At 29.7% G+C, this 13,862-nt stretch overlaps 5 pseudogenes; 4 read left to right on the top strand and 1 right to left on the bottom strand.

The window, feature by feature from the left end:
* Positions 1-1,836: 1,836 nt before the first annotated feature.
* LOC128923052 (NADH-ubiquinone oxidoreductase chain 5-like) lies at positions 1,837-2,807 on the bottom strand (annotated as a pseudogene).
* Positions 2,731-8,344, top strand: LOC128923017 (NADH-ubiquinone oxidoreductase chain 2-like; annotated as a pseudogene).
* LOC128922949 (cytochrome c oxidase subunit 1-like) lies at positions 6,812-8,344 on the top strand (annotated as a pseudogene).
* A 932-nt stretch (positions 8,345-9,276) lies between these two features.
* Positions 9,277-12,704, top strand: LOC128923016 (NADH-ubiquinone oxidoreductase chain 2-like; annotated as a pseudogene).
* LOC128922944 (cytochrome c oxidase subunit 1-like) lies at positions 11,187-12,704 on the top strand (annotated as a pseudogene).
* Positions 12,705-13,862: the final 1,158 nt, after the last annotated feature.

Below are 13,862 nucleotides of genomic sequence, written 5' to 3'. Positions count from 1 at the left end.
CATTTCAAGGATTACATACCCTACCAGTTACATTAGGCCTTCGATGAGGAATAATTTTATTTATTTTATCAGAAGTCTTATTCTTTGTATCCTTCTTTTGAGCATTTTTCCATAGCAGACTATCACCTGCCATCGAATTAGGTGCTTCATGACCCCCTGCTGGTATTCAACCATTCAATCCATTCCAAATTCCTTTGTTAAATACAGCAATTCTTTTATCATCTGGAGTTACAGTAACTTGAGCTCACCATAGATTAATAGAGGGTAATCATTCTCAAGCCACACAAGGATTATTTTTTACAGTTTTATTAGGGGTTTACTTCACTATCATACAAGCCTATGAATACATCGAAGCACCTTTTTACTATTGCAGATTCAGTTTACGGTTCTACATTCTTTATAGCAACAGGCTTCCATGGAATTCACGTATTAATTGGACCAACTTTCCTTTTAGTCTGTTTAATCCGACATTTAAATAATCATTTTTCTAAAACTCATCATTTCGGATTTGAAGCAGCCGCATGATACTGACATTTCGTTGATATTGTATTTTAATTTATTGATGAGGAGGTTAATTAATTATCTGTATAGTATATAAGTATATTTGACTTCCAATCATAAGGTCTACTAATCAGTAGTATAGATAATCTTTTCAATCATTATTATAGGGTTAATTCTAATAACAATCACCAGAATTGTAATAATTTTAGCTTCAGTACTTTCAAAAAAAGCTCTTACAGACCGAGAAAAATGTTCTCCATTTGAATGTGGGTTTGATCCAAAGTCATCTTCACGCCTACCTTTCTCACTTCGATTCTTCCTAATCACTATTATTTTTCTAATTTTCGATGTAGAAATTGCTCTTATTTTACCTATAGTTCTAATTATCTCTACTTCAGACATCTTCATATGAACAATTACCTCAATTATTTTCATTATTATTCTAATTATTGGATTATATCATGAATGAAATCAAGGAATATTAAACTGATCAAACTAAACCTAGGGTTGTAGTTAATTATAACATTTGATTTGCATTCAAAAAGTATTGATATTCTCAATCTACCTTAAACAGAATATGAAGCGATTTATTGCAATTAGTTTCGACCTAATCTTAGGTATTTAATACCCTTATTCTCTAAATGTATAAAATTAATTATTTACTAAATCTTTTTAATTGAAGCCAAAAAGAGGCTTATCACTGTTAATGATAGAATTGAGGTTATTCTCCAATTAAGGAAGTATGACGTTCAAGAAAAAGCTGCTAACTTTTATCTTTTAATGGTTAAACTCCATTTGTACTTCTGTTTATATAGTTTAGCAAAAACATTACATTTTCATTGTAAAAACAAAATTTTACTATTTTTATAAATTACTAAAACTAATTCACTATATCCAAAAATTACATAATTACCCTAACATCTTCAGTGTTATGCTCTACATTTAAGCTATTTGAATAAAATATTAAAAAGAAAGAAAACAAGAAAGTAATTCATAAAACAAATAATAAAAGATAAATCTTCAAGTTATTATTGTGTATAACAAATATATGTTGAGAATATTTCCCTAATTCGTTATATAAATTTTGACCCCCTAAAAATTCTGATCAACCCTGATCAAAAGATTTACATACTCTTCCTCCTAAAATCAAGGGATAGTTAATAATCCCATAAGTAGAGATATAAGGTATAAATCATATAGAACCAAAAAAATAACTGCTAACATAATTACTTAAAGATTTATTAAAATAAAATAAAGAAACATTTGAAATTAAATAGCCTAATACACCTCCCACAATACAAACAAACAAAGTTAACAACTTCAAATAACTAGGCAAACAAATTATATATGGTGTAGGAAAAATCAATCAACTTAACATACTACCTCCCACAATTCTCATTACTAGTAAACCTCTCATCCCACGAAGCATAATTCATCCCTCATCTCTTAACATATTTAAAGAACCACAATTTAATTCACCTGTTATTGAATAATAGACCAATCGAAAAGAATAGCAAACAGTTAAACCAGTAGAAAAAAAATATAAAAAGAAAGAAAATATATTAATATAACTTAAAGAAACAATCTCAAGAATTATGTCCTTAGAATAAAACCCAGCTAAAAAAGGCATACCACACAACGCTAAATTAGCAACATTAAAACAACCAGATGTTAATGGTATATAAATACCAAGTCCTCCTATCAAACGAATATCTTGAGAATTATTCAAATTATGAATAATAGCTCCAGCACATATAAATAAAAGAGCCTTAAATAAAGCATGAGTTAACAGATGAAAAAAAGCTAATTTATAAAATCCTATAGATAAAATTCTTATTATTAATCCTAATTGTCTTAAAGTAGATAGGGCAATAATCTTTTTTAGGTCAAATTCAAAATTAGCCCCCAATCCAGCTATAAATATAGTCAAACCAGATAATAATAATAATAAAAATTATCATCTACCTCTCAACAAAATATTAAATCGAATTAATAAATAAACCCCAGCAGTCACCAAAGTAGAAGAATGAACTAAAGCAGAAACTGGTGTAGGAGCCGCTATAGCAGCAGGTAATCAAGATGAAAATGGAATCTGAGCACTCTTAGTTATAGCAGCTAATATAATCAAAGCCCCAATAATTTCCATTTCTACTCTATTTTTCATAACTTCTAAATAAAAAATATAGTTTCAACTCCCGTAATTTAACATTCAAGCAATAGCTAATAAAAATGCGACATCCCCAATCCGATTGGATAAAGCTGTTAATATGCCAGCATTACATGACTTAACATTTTGAAAATAAATAACTAAACAATAAGATACTAATCCTAACCCATCTCACCCTAATAAAATTCTAATCAAATTTGGACTAATAATTAATAACATTATAGATATAACGAATATAAGAACTAATATAATAAAACGATTAATATTTAAATCACCTCTCATATACTCCTTTCTATAATAAATAACTAAAGAAGCAATTAATAGAACAAAAGATATAAATAATAAACTTATTCAATCAAATAAAAAGGTTATTACAATTCTAGCTGAATTTAAACTTACAACTTCTCACTCCAAAAAGATAGTATAATCATTTATTAAAAAAATAAATAAAAGAAAAAATAAATTTAGTACAATATACTCTAAACTCAAAAGTATTGATAATAAATGCTTACGATTAGAGACAAAAACAAAAATCCCTATTAAAAACAAAAAACAAGGTAGCCCTCAATATAAACTTATTAACATTAGTTTTAATAGTTTAATAAAAACATTGGTCTTGTAAATCAAAAATAAGATTAAGTCTTTTAAAACTTCAAGAGAAAAAAAATTACTTTATCATTAATCCCCAAAATTAATATTTTAATTAAACTACCTCCTGATATTATAGTTATAATTATTTTTAATAAATTAATTTTAAAACAAAAAAAATTAATAAACAAATATTGCTCAGTTTATATTGATTTGCACAAAAATCTTTTCAATGTAAATGAAACGCTTTACTAAATAAGCTTTAAACTGTCATTCTAGATACACCTTCCGGTACATCTACTATGTTACGACTTATCTTACCTTAATAGTAAGAGCGACGGGCGATGTGTGCATATTCTAGAGCTAAAATCAAATTCACAATCTTTAAAATTTTACTATCAAATCCACCTTCACTAAAAATATTTCATAATTAGATCCGTTTAAATATATTTATTGTAACCCATCTCTACTCAAATATAAGCTACACCTTGATCTGATATACATTCCTATTAAAATTATAGAAAATTATTATTCTAATAAAATATTCTGATAACGACGGTATATAAACTGAAAGACAAACTTAAGTAAGGTTCATCGTGGATTATCAATTACAGGACAGGTTCCTCTGAATAGACTAAAATACCGCCAAATTTTTTAAGTTTCAAGAACATAACTACTACTACCTTAGTGTTAACAATTACATTTTAAATAATAGGGTATCTAATCCTAGTTTATATCCAAAATTTACAAGCTTCAAAATCCTACAATTTAAAAATTACTAAATTTAAAATTTCACCTAATAAATTTAATTTTATTTTAAAATCAATCATTTTAACTCACACTGAACAAATTTTATTTGCATTATTTGTGTAACCGCGGCTGCTGGCACAAATTTAGCCAATACTTTACTTAAATTACTATTTCCAAGTTTCCTTGATTAATTAAGCTATTTACTGAGATTATAATTAAAATTTATTTATTATTAAAATAAATAAAAATACACGCAGAAACTTACATATAAAATAAATCAATAATAAAATTCAAAGCTAAAATAAAACTTTAATATTAATTTATTAAAAAACTATATATATATTACCTAACAAACCATATTAAACCTTAATAACTAACTTAAAGTACAACTTTAATAAAGTAAAAATATACAAAAATAAAATAACTAGTACTTCGGTCTGCATCAGTCATTACCCCCTAAGTAATTAACCGTTTTTCATTGTAAAAAATTAGATGAAAACAGCCTATTATAAAAAATCTCGTTTTCATTAAATTCAACTGGTAATAATTAATTGTTTATTATTAATTTAATAATAAAATATAACTATTACTTAATAACATAAAAAAATAAATTAATAATTGAAATAATAATTAAATAAGATAACAAAAAATTATCATATCTGTATAAAAAGATTTAGTAAATAATTAATTTTATACAAATTTTTTTTTTTTTTTTTTTTTAAATTATAAAATTTACAAAATATTAAAATTTAAAATAGATTTTCATTCAAAAATTTATTTTTATATAGTCTTAAAAATTTTAAAATATTAGTTAAAGATAAATTAACGATATACCAGTTAAGATTAATAAATATCTATATGTATATAAATATTTAATTAATTAATATATTAATTAATTATGTCAAAAAAACCCTAGAATTCAGAGATCTATAACAATTAGATCAATTGATTAGTAGATAAAATCATCTGTAGTTAGACATTTGTATAAATAAATAATAAAAATAACTCTTTGTTATTCATCTATCTATTTATCTATGAGTTGTACTTTTAACTCTGTTTTAAATTAGATGAAAACAGCCTATTATAAATGAAATAAGCTGTTTTCATTGAATGAATTGCCTGACGAAAAGGGTTACCTTGATAGGGTAAATTATGTAATAATATTACATTCATTATATTTAATAGAATTAAACTATTTCTAAAAGTATCAAAAACTTTTGTGCATCATACACCAAAATATATCAATTATAAAAAGATAAGCTAATCAAGCTACTGGGTTCATACCCCATTTATAAAGGTCCTAATCCTTTTCTTTTTAATTTTTAATAATTCAGCTAAAATTATATTCTTCTTTATCTTAATTACAGGTACAATAATCACAGTATCATCTAATTCTTGATTGGGAGCTTGAATAGGTCTAGAAATTAATTTATTATCTTTTATCCCCCTAATAAATAGTAATAATTTAATATCTACAGAAGCCTCTCTTAAGTATTTCCTAACTCAAGCCTTAGCCTCAGCAGTATTATTATTTGCTATTATAATGAGATACTTAAACAATTTTCCTGTCACACAAGAAAATTCTTTATATAATGACTTAATTATTACATCATCACTATTATTAAAAAGAGGGGCAGCCCCCTTTCATTTCTGATTTCCAAATGTTATAGAAGGCTTATCGTGAATAAACGCTTTAACTTTAATAACCTGACAAAAAATTGCTCTTATATTAATCTCCTACATTTCGCCAAACAATTTTATTCTTTTAGTAATCTTTACATCAACCATTGTAGGATCTTTAGGAGGATTAAATCAAACTTCCTTACGAAAGTTAATAGCCTTCTCCTCTATCAACCACCTAGGTTGAATATTAGCGGCTATGCAAACTAGTGAATCGATATGATTAATTTATTTTTCATTTTATTCATTTTTATCCTTCAGTCTAACCTTCATATTCAACAATTTTAAAATATTCCACATCAATCAACTATTCGATTCATTTTTTAGATCAAAAATTTTAAAATTTATATTATTTCTTAATCTTCTATCCTTAGGTGGACTACCCCCATTCATTGGGTTTCTACCTAAATGGTTGGTTATTCAGATATTAGTTCTAAAAAGACAATACATTTTAGTAACCATCATAACTGTAATAACTTTAATTACATTATTTTTTTATCTACGACTATGTTTTGCAGCTTTTATACTAAACTACTACGACAATAATTGAACGGTAAATATATTCATCAACAATTTTTCTTTTAAAACTATACTTGTTTTATCTTTCATCTCTACATTTAGATTAGTACTAGTTTCCCTAGTCTACCTATTCTTGTTAATTTATAGAATAAGGCTTTAAGTTAAATAAACTAATAGCCTTCAAAGCTATAAATATAAGTATAGTCTTTTAAGCCTTAGTAAGTTTTTACTCCTTTAGAATTGCAGTCTAATGTCATTATTGACTATAAAGCCTTGATTAAAAAGAATAAATTCTTATAAATAGATTTACAGTCTATTGCCTAAACTTCAGCCATTTAATCGCGACAATGGCTATTTTCAACGAACCATAAAGATATCGGAACATTATATTTTATTTTCGGAGCTTGAGCATGTATAGTAGGAACATCTCTTAGAATCTTAGTCCGGGCAGAACTGGGTCACCCAGGAGCTTTAATCGGAGATGATCAAATCTATAATGTCATCGTAACAGCTCATGCATTTGTTATGATTTTTTTCATAGTAATACCTATTATAATTGGAGGATTTGGAAATTGACTAGTACCCCTAACACTAGGAGCGCCAGATATAGCATTCCCTCGAATGAATAATATAAGATTTTGATTATTACCTCCCTCTCTTACATTACTTTTAGTGAGCAGTATAGTAGAAAACGGAGCTGGTACAGGTTGAACTGTTTATCCTCCCCTTTCATCAATTATCGCTCATGGTGGGGCCTCAGTTGATTTAGCTATTTTTTCTCTGCATTTAGCTGGTATTTCATCAATTTTAGGAGCCGTAAATTTCATTACTACAGTAATTAATATGCGATCAACAGGAATCACATTTGACCGGATACCTTTATTCGTTTGAGCCGTAGTATTGACAGCTCTTCTTTTACTTCTATCTCTACCTGTATTAGCCGGAGCTATTACTATACTTTTAACAGACCGAAACTTAAACACCTCTTTCTTCGACCCAGCTGGTGGTGGAGACCCTATTTTATACCAACATTTGTTTTGATTCTTTGGACACCCTGAAGTTTATATTTTAATTTTACCAGGATTCGGTATAATTTCTCATATTATTAGACAAGAATCGGGTAAAAGGGAAACATTTGGTTCCTTAGGTATAATTTACGCTATAATAGCAATTGGATTACTTGGATTTATCGTATGAGCCCATCATATATTTACAGTAGGTATAGATGTTGATACTCGAGCTTACTTCACTTCAGCTACAATAATTATTGCTGTTCCTACTGGAATTAAAATTTTCAGATGACTAGCCACTCTTCATGGAACACAATTAAATTATTCCCCAGCTATATTATGAGCTTTAGGTTTTGTATTTTTATTCACAGTTGGGGGACTAACTGGAGTAGTATTAGCCAACTCTTCTGTTGATATTATTCTTCATGACACTTACTACGTAGTAGCTCATTTCCATTATGTTTTATCAATAGGAGCAGTATTTGCTATTATAGCTGGATTTGTACACTGATATCCATTATTTACTGGATTAGTTTTAAACCCTAAGTGATTAAAAAGTCAATTTATTATTATATTTATTGGTGTAAACTTAACTTTCTTCCCTCAACACTTCTTAGGATTAGCAGGAATACCTCGACGTTACTCCGACTACCCAGATGCTTACACAACATGAAATGTAGTTTCTACAATTGGTTCATCAATTTCTTTACTAGGAATTCTTTTCTTCTTATTTATTATTTGAGAAAGATTAGTTACTCAACGTCAAGTAATTTACCCAATGCAACTTAGTTCTTCAATTGAATGACTTCAAAATACACCACCTGCTGAACATAGTTATTCAGAATTACCTCTTTTAACTAATTTCTAATATGGCAGATTAGTGCAATGGATTTAAGCTCCATATATAAAGTATTTTACTTTTATTAGAAACTAATGACAACATGAGCTGCCCTTGGCCTTCAAGATAGTGCCTCTCCTCTTATAGAACAACTTACATTTTTTCATGATCATGCTCTTATAATTTTAGTAATAATTACAACTCTTGTAGGTTATTTAATATTTATATTGTTCTTCAATACTTACACAAACCGAAACCTCCTTCACGGTCAAACCATTGAAATAATTTGAACTATTCTTCCAGCAATTGTTCTGCTATTTATTGCTTTCCCCTCTCTACGCCTACTTTACTTATTGGATGAAATTAATGAACCTTCAGTAACTTTAAAGGCTATCGGACACCAATGATACTGAAGTTACGAATATTCAGATTTCATAAATGTAGAATTTGACTCATGTTGTTTTGTCTTGTCTTGTTTTGTCTTGTCTTGTGTTGTTTTGTCTTGTCCTGTCTTGTCTTGTCTTGTGATGTCATGTCATGTCGTGTGTTGTGTTGTTTTGTCTTGTCATGTCTTGTCTTGTCTTGTCTTGTCTTGTCTTGTCTTGTCATGTCTTGTCTTGTCTTGTCTTGTCTTGTCTTGTCTTGTCCTGTCCTGTCGTATGTTGTGTTGTTTTGTCTTGTCTTGTCATGTCATGTCATGTCGTGTCTTGTGTTGCTTTGTCTTGTCTTGTCATGTCGTGTGTTGTGTTGTTTTGTCTTGTCTTGTTGTGTATTGTCATGTCTTATATTGTCTTGTGTTGTCTTGTCATGTCATGTCATGTCGTGTGTTGTGTTGTTTTGTCTTGTCTTGTTTTGTCTTGTCTTGTCTTGTCTTGCCTTATCTTGCCTTGTCTTGTCTTGTCTGGTCTTGTCTTGTCTTGTCTTGTCTTGTCTTGTCTTGTCATGTCTTGTCTTGTTTTGTCTTGACTTGTATTGTCTTGTTTTCTCATGTAATGTCATGTCGTGTGTTGTGTTGTTTTGTCTTGTCTTTTGTTGTTTTGTCGTCTCATGTCTTGTCTTGTCTTGTCTTGTCTTGTCCTGTCCTGTCGTGTGTTGTGTTGTTTTGTCTTGTCTTGTCATGTCATGTCATGTCGTGTCTTGTGTTGCTTTGTCTTGTCTTGTCTTGTCTTGTCATGTCATTCATCTATCTATTTATCTATGAGTTGTACTTTTAACTCTCGGAAATGTCTATATTGGAATTTACTGTTAACTACTAGTAAAAAATACAATTTAAATAAGTTTACTAATTTAACTTATTTAGATAAAATTAATTTAAATGTAATTATTTTATCTAACTTAATTAAAATTAACTATAGAAAAAAAAAAAAAAAAAATTAGATGAAAACAGCCTATTATAAATGAAATAAGCTGTTTTCATTGAATGAATTGCCTGACGAAAAGGGTTACCTTGATAGGGTAAATTATGTAATAATATTACATTCATTATATTTAATAGAATTAAACTATTTCTAAAAGTATCAAAAACTTTTGTGCATCATACACCAAAATATATCAATTATAAAAAGATAAGCTAATCAAGCTACTGGGTTCATACCCCATTTATAAAGGTCCTAATCCTTTTCTTTTTAATTTTTAATAATTCAGCTAAAATTATATTCTTCTTTATCTTAATTACAGGTACAATAATCACAGTATCATCTAATTCTTGATTGGGAGCTTGAATAGGTCTAGAAATTAATTTATTATCTTTTATCCCCCTAATAAATAGTAATAATTTAATATCTACAGAAGCCTCTCTTAAGTATTTCCTAACTCAAGCCTTAGCCTCAGCAGTATTATTATTTGCTATTATAATGAGATACTTAAACAATTTTCCTGTCACACAAGAAAATTCTTTATATAATGACTTAATTATTACATCATCACTATTATTAAAAAGAGGGGCAGCCCCCTTTCATTTCTGATTTCCAAATGTTATAGAAGGCTTATCGTGAATAAACGCTTTAACTTTAATAACCTGACAAAAAATTGCCCCTCTTATATTAATCTCCTACATTTCGCCAAACAATTTTATTCTTTTAGTAATCTTTACATCAACCATTGTAGGATCTTTAGGAGGATTAAATCAAACTTCCTTACGAAAGTTAATAGCCTTCTCCTCTATCAACCACCTAGGTTGAATATTAGCGGCTATGCAAACTAGTGAATCGATATGATTAATTTATTTTTCATTTTATTCATTTTTATCCTTCAGTCTAACCTTCATATTCAACAATTTTAAAATATTCCACATCAATCAACTATTCGATTCATTTTTTAGATCAAAAATTTTAAAATTTATATTATTTCTTAATCTTCTATCCTTAGGTGGACTACCCCCATTCATTGGGTTTCTACCTAAATGGTTGGTTATTCAGATATTAGTTCTAAAAAGACAATACATTTTAGTAACCATCATAACTGTAATAACTTTAATTACATTATTTTTTTATCTACGACTATGTTTTGCAGCTTTTATACTAAACTACTACGAAAATAATTGAACGGTAAATATATTCATCAACAATTTTTCTTTTAAAACTATACTTGTTTTATCTTTCATCTCTACATTTAGATTAGTACTAGTTTCCCTAGTCTACCTATTCTTGTAAATTTATAGAATAAGGCTTTAAGTTAAATAAACTAATAGCCTTCAAAGCTATAAATATAAGTATAGTCTTTTAAGCCTTAGTAAGTTTTTACTCCTTTAGAATTGCAGTCTAATGTCATTATTGACTATAAAGCCTTGATTAAAAAGAATAAATTCTTATAAATAGATTTACAGTCTATTGCCTAAACTTCAGCCATTTAATCGCGACAATGGCTATTTTCAACGAACCATAAAGATATCGGAACATTATATTTTATTTTCGGAGCTTGAGCAGGTATAGTAGGAACATCTCTTAGAATCTTAGTCCGGGCAGAACTGGGTCACCCAGGAGCTTTAATCGGAGATGATCAAATCTATAATGTCATCGTAACAGCTCATGCATTTGTTATGATTTTTTTCATAGTAATACCTATTATAATTGGAGGATTTGGAAATTGACTAGTACCCCTAATACTAGGAGCGCCAGATATAGCATTCCCTCGAATGAATAATATAAGATTTTGATTATTACCTCCCTCTCTTACATTACTTTTAGTGAGCAGTATAGTAGAAAACGGAGCTGGTACAGGTTGAACTGTTTATCCTCCCCTTTCATCAATTATCCCTCATGGTGGGGCCTCAGTTGATTTAGCTATTTTTTCTCTGCATTTAGCTGGTATTTCATCAATTTTAGGAGCCGTAAATTTCATTACTACAGTAATTAATATGCGATCAACAGGAATCACATTTGACCGGATACCTTTATTCGTTTGAGCCGTAGTATTGACAGCTCTTCTTTTACTTCTATCTCTACCTGTATTAGCCGGAGCTATTACTATACTTTTAACAGACCGAAACTTAAACACCTCTTTCTTCGACCCAGCTGGTGGTGGAGACCCTATTTTATACCAACATTTGTTTTGATTCTTTGGACACCCTGAAGTTTATATTTTAATTTTACCAGGATTCGGTATAATTTCTCATATTATTAGACAAGAATCGGGTAAAAGGGAAACATTTGGTTCCTTAGGTATAATTTACGCTATAATAGCAATTGGATTACTTGGATTTATCGTATGAGCCCATCATATATTTACAGTAGGTATAGATGTTGATACTCGAGCTTACTTCACTTCAGCTACAATAATTATTGCTGTTCCTACTGGAATTAAAATTTTCAGATGACTAGCCACTCTTCATGGAACACAATTAAATTATTCCCCAGCTATATTATGAGCTTTAGGTTTTGTATTTTTATTCACAGTTGGGGGACTAACTGGAGTAGTATTAGCCAACTCTTCTGTTGATATTATTCTTCATGACACTTACTACGTAGTAGCTCATTTCCATTATGTTTTATCAATAGGAGCAGTATTTGCTATTATAGCTGGATTTGTACACTGATATCCATTATTTACTGGATTAGTTTTAAACCCTAAGTGATTAAAAAGTCAATTTATTATTATATTTATTGGTGTAAACTTAACTTTCTTCCCTCAACACTTCTTAGGATTAGCAGGAATACCTCGACGTTACTCCGACTACCCAGATGCTTACACAACATGAAATGTAGTTTCTACAATTGGTTCATCAATTTCTTTACTAGGAATTCTTTTCTTCTTATTTATTATTTGAGAAAGATTAGTTACTCAACGTCAAGTAATTTACCCAATGCAACTTAGTTCTTCAATTGAATGACTTCAAAATACACCACCTGCTGAACATAGTTATTCAGAATTACCTCTTTTAACTAATTTCTAATATGGCAGATTAGTGCAATGGATTTAAGCTCCATATATAAAGTATTTTACTTTTATTAGAAACTAATGACAACATGAGCTGCCCTTGGCCTTCAAGATAGTGCCTCTCCTCTTATAGAACAACTTACATTTTTTCATGATCATGCTCTTATAATTTTAGTAATAATTACAACTCTTGTAGGTTATTTAATATTTATATTGTTCTTCAATACTTACACAAACCGAAACCTCCTTCACGGTCAAACCATTGAAATAATTTGAACTATTCTTCCAGCAATTGTTCTGCTATTTATTGCTTTCCCCTCTCTACGCCTACTTTACTTATTGGATGAAATTAATGAACCTTCAGTAACTTTAAAGGCTATCGGACACCAATGATACTGAAGTTACGAATATTCAGATTTCATAAATGTAGAATTTGACTCATGTTGTTTTGTCTTGTCATGTCATGTCATGTCGTGTCTTGTGTTGCTTTGTCTTGTCTTGTCATGTCGTGTGTTGTGTTGTTTTGTCTTGTCTTGTTGTGTATTGTCATGTCTTATATTGTCTTGTATTGTCTTGTCATGTCATGTCATGTCGTGTGTTGTGTTGTTTTGTCTTGTCTTGTTTTGTCTTGTCTTGTCTTGTCTTGCCTTATCTTGCCTTGTCTTGTCTTGTCTGGTCTTGTCTTGTCTTGTCTTGTCTTGTCTTGTCTTGTCTTGTCATGTCTTGTCTTGTTTTGTCTTGACTTGTATTGTCTTGTTTTCTCATGTAATGTCCTGTCGTGTGTTGTGTTGTTTTGTCTTGTCTTGTGTTGCTTTGTCATGTCGTGTGTTGTGTTGTTTTGTCTTGTCTTGTTGTGTATTGTCATGTCTTGTCTTGTCTTGTGTTGTTTTGTCGTGTCATGTCTTGTCTTGTCTTGTCCTGTCCTGTCGTGTGTTGTGTTGGTTTGTCTTGTCTTGTCATGTCATGTCATGTCGTGTCTTGTGTGGCTTTGTCTTGTCTTGTCATGTCGTGTGTTGTGTTGTTTTGGCTTGTCTTGTTGTGTATTGTCATGTCTTATATTGTGTTGTCTTGTCCTGTCTTGTCTTGTCATGTCATGTCATGTCGTGTGCTGTGTTGTTTTGTCTTGTCTTGTCTTGTCTTGTCATATCTTGTCTTGTCTTGTCTTGTCTTGTCTTGTCTTGTCTTGTTTTGTCTTGTCTTGTATTGTCTTGTTTTCTCATGTAATGTCCTGTCGTGTGTTGTGTTGTTTTGTCTTGTCTTGTGTTGCTTTGTCGTGTCATGTCTTGTCTTGTCTTGTCCTGTACTGTCGTGTGTTCTGTTGTCTTGTCTTGTCATGTCGTGTGTTGTGTTGTTTTGTCTTGTCTTGTGTTGTTTTGTCGTGTCATGTCTTGTCTTGTCTTGTCTTGTCTTGTCCTGTCCTGCCGTGTGTTGTGTT

The sequence above is a fragment of the Zeugodacus cucurbitae genome, chromosome X (genome assembly GCF_028554725.1).
Source record: "Zeugodacus cucurbitae isolate PBARC_wt_2022May chromosome X, idZeuCucr1.2, whole genome shotgun sequence".
Lineage (NCBI taxonomy): Eukaryota > Metazoa > Arthropoda > Insecta > Diptera > Tephritidae > Zeugodacus > Zeugodacus cucurbitae.
Note: the sequence above shows the minus strand (reverse complement) of the source record. Positions and strands in the feature narration are given on the sequence as shown.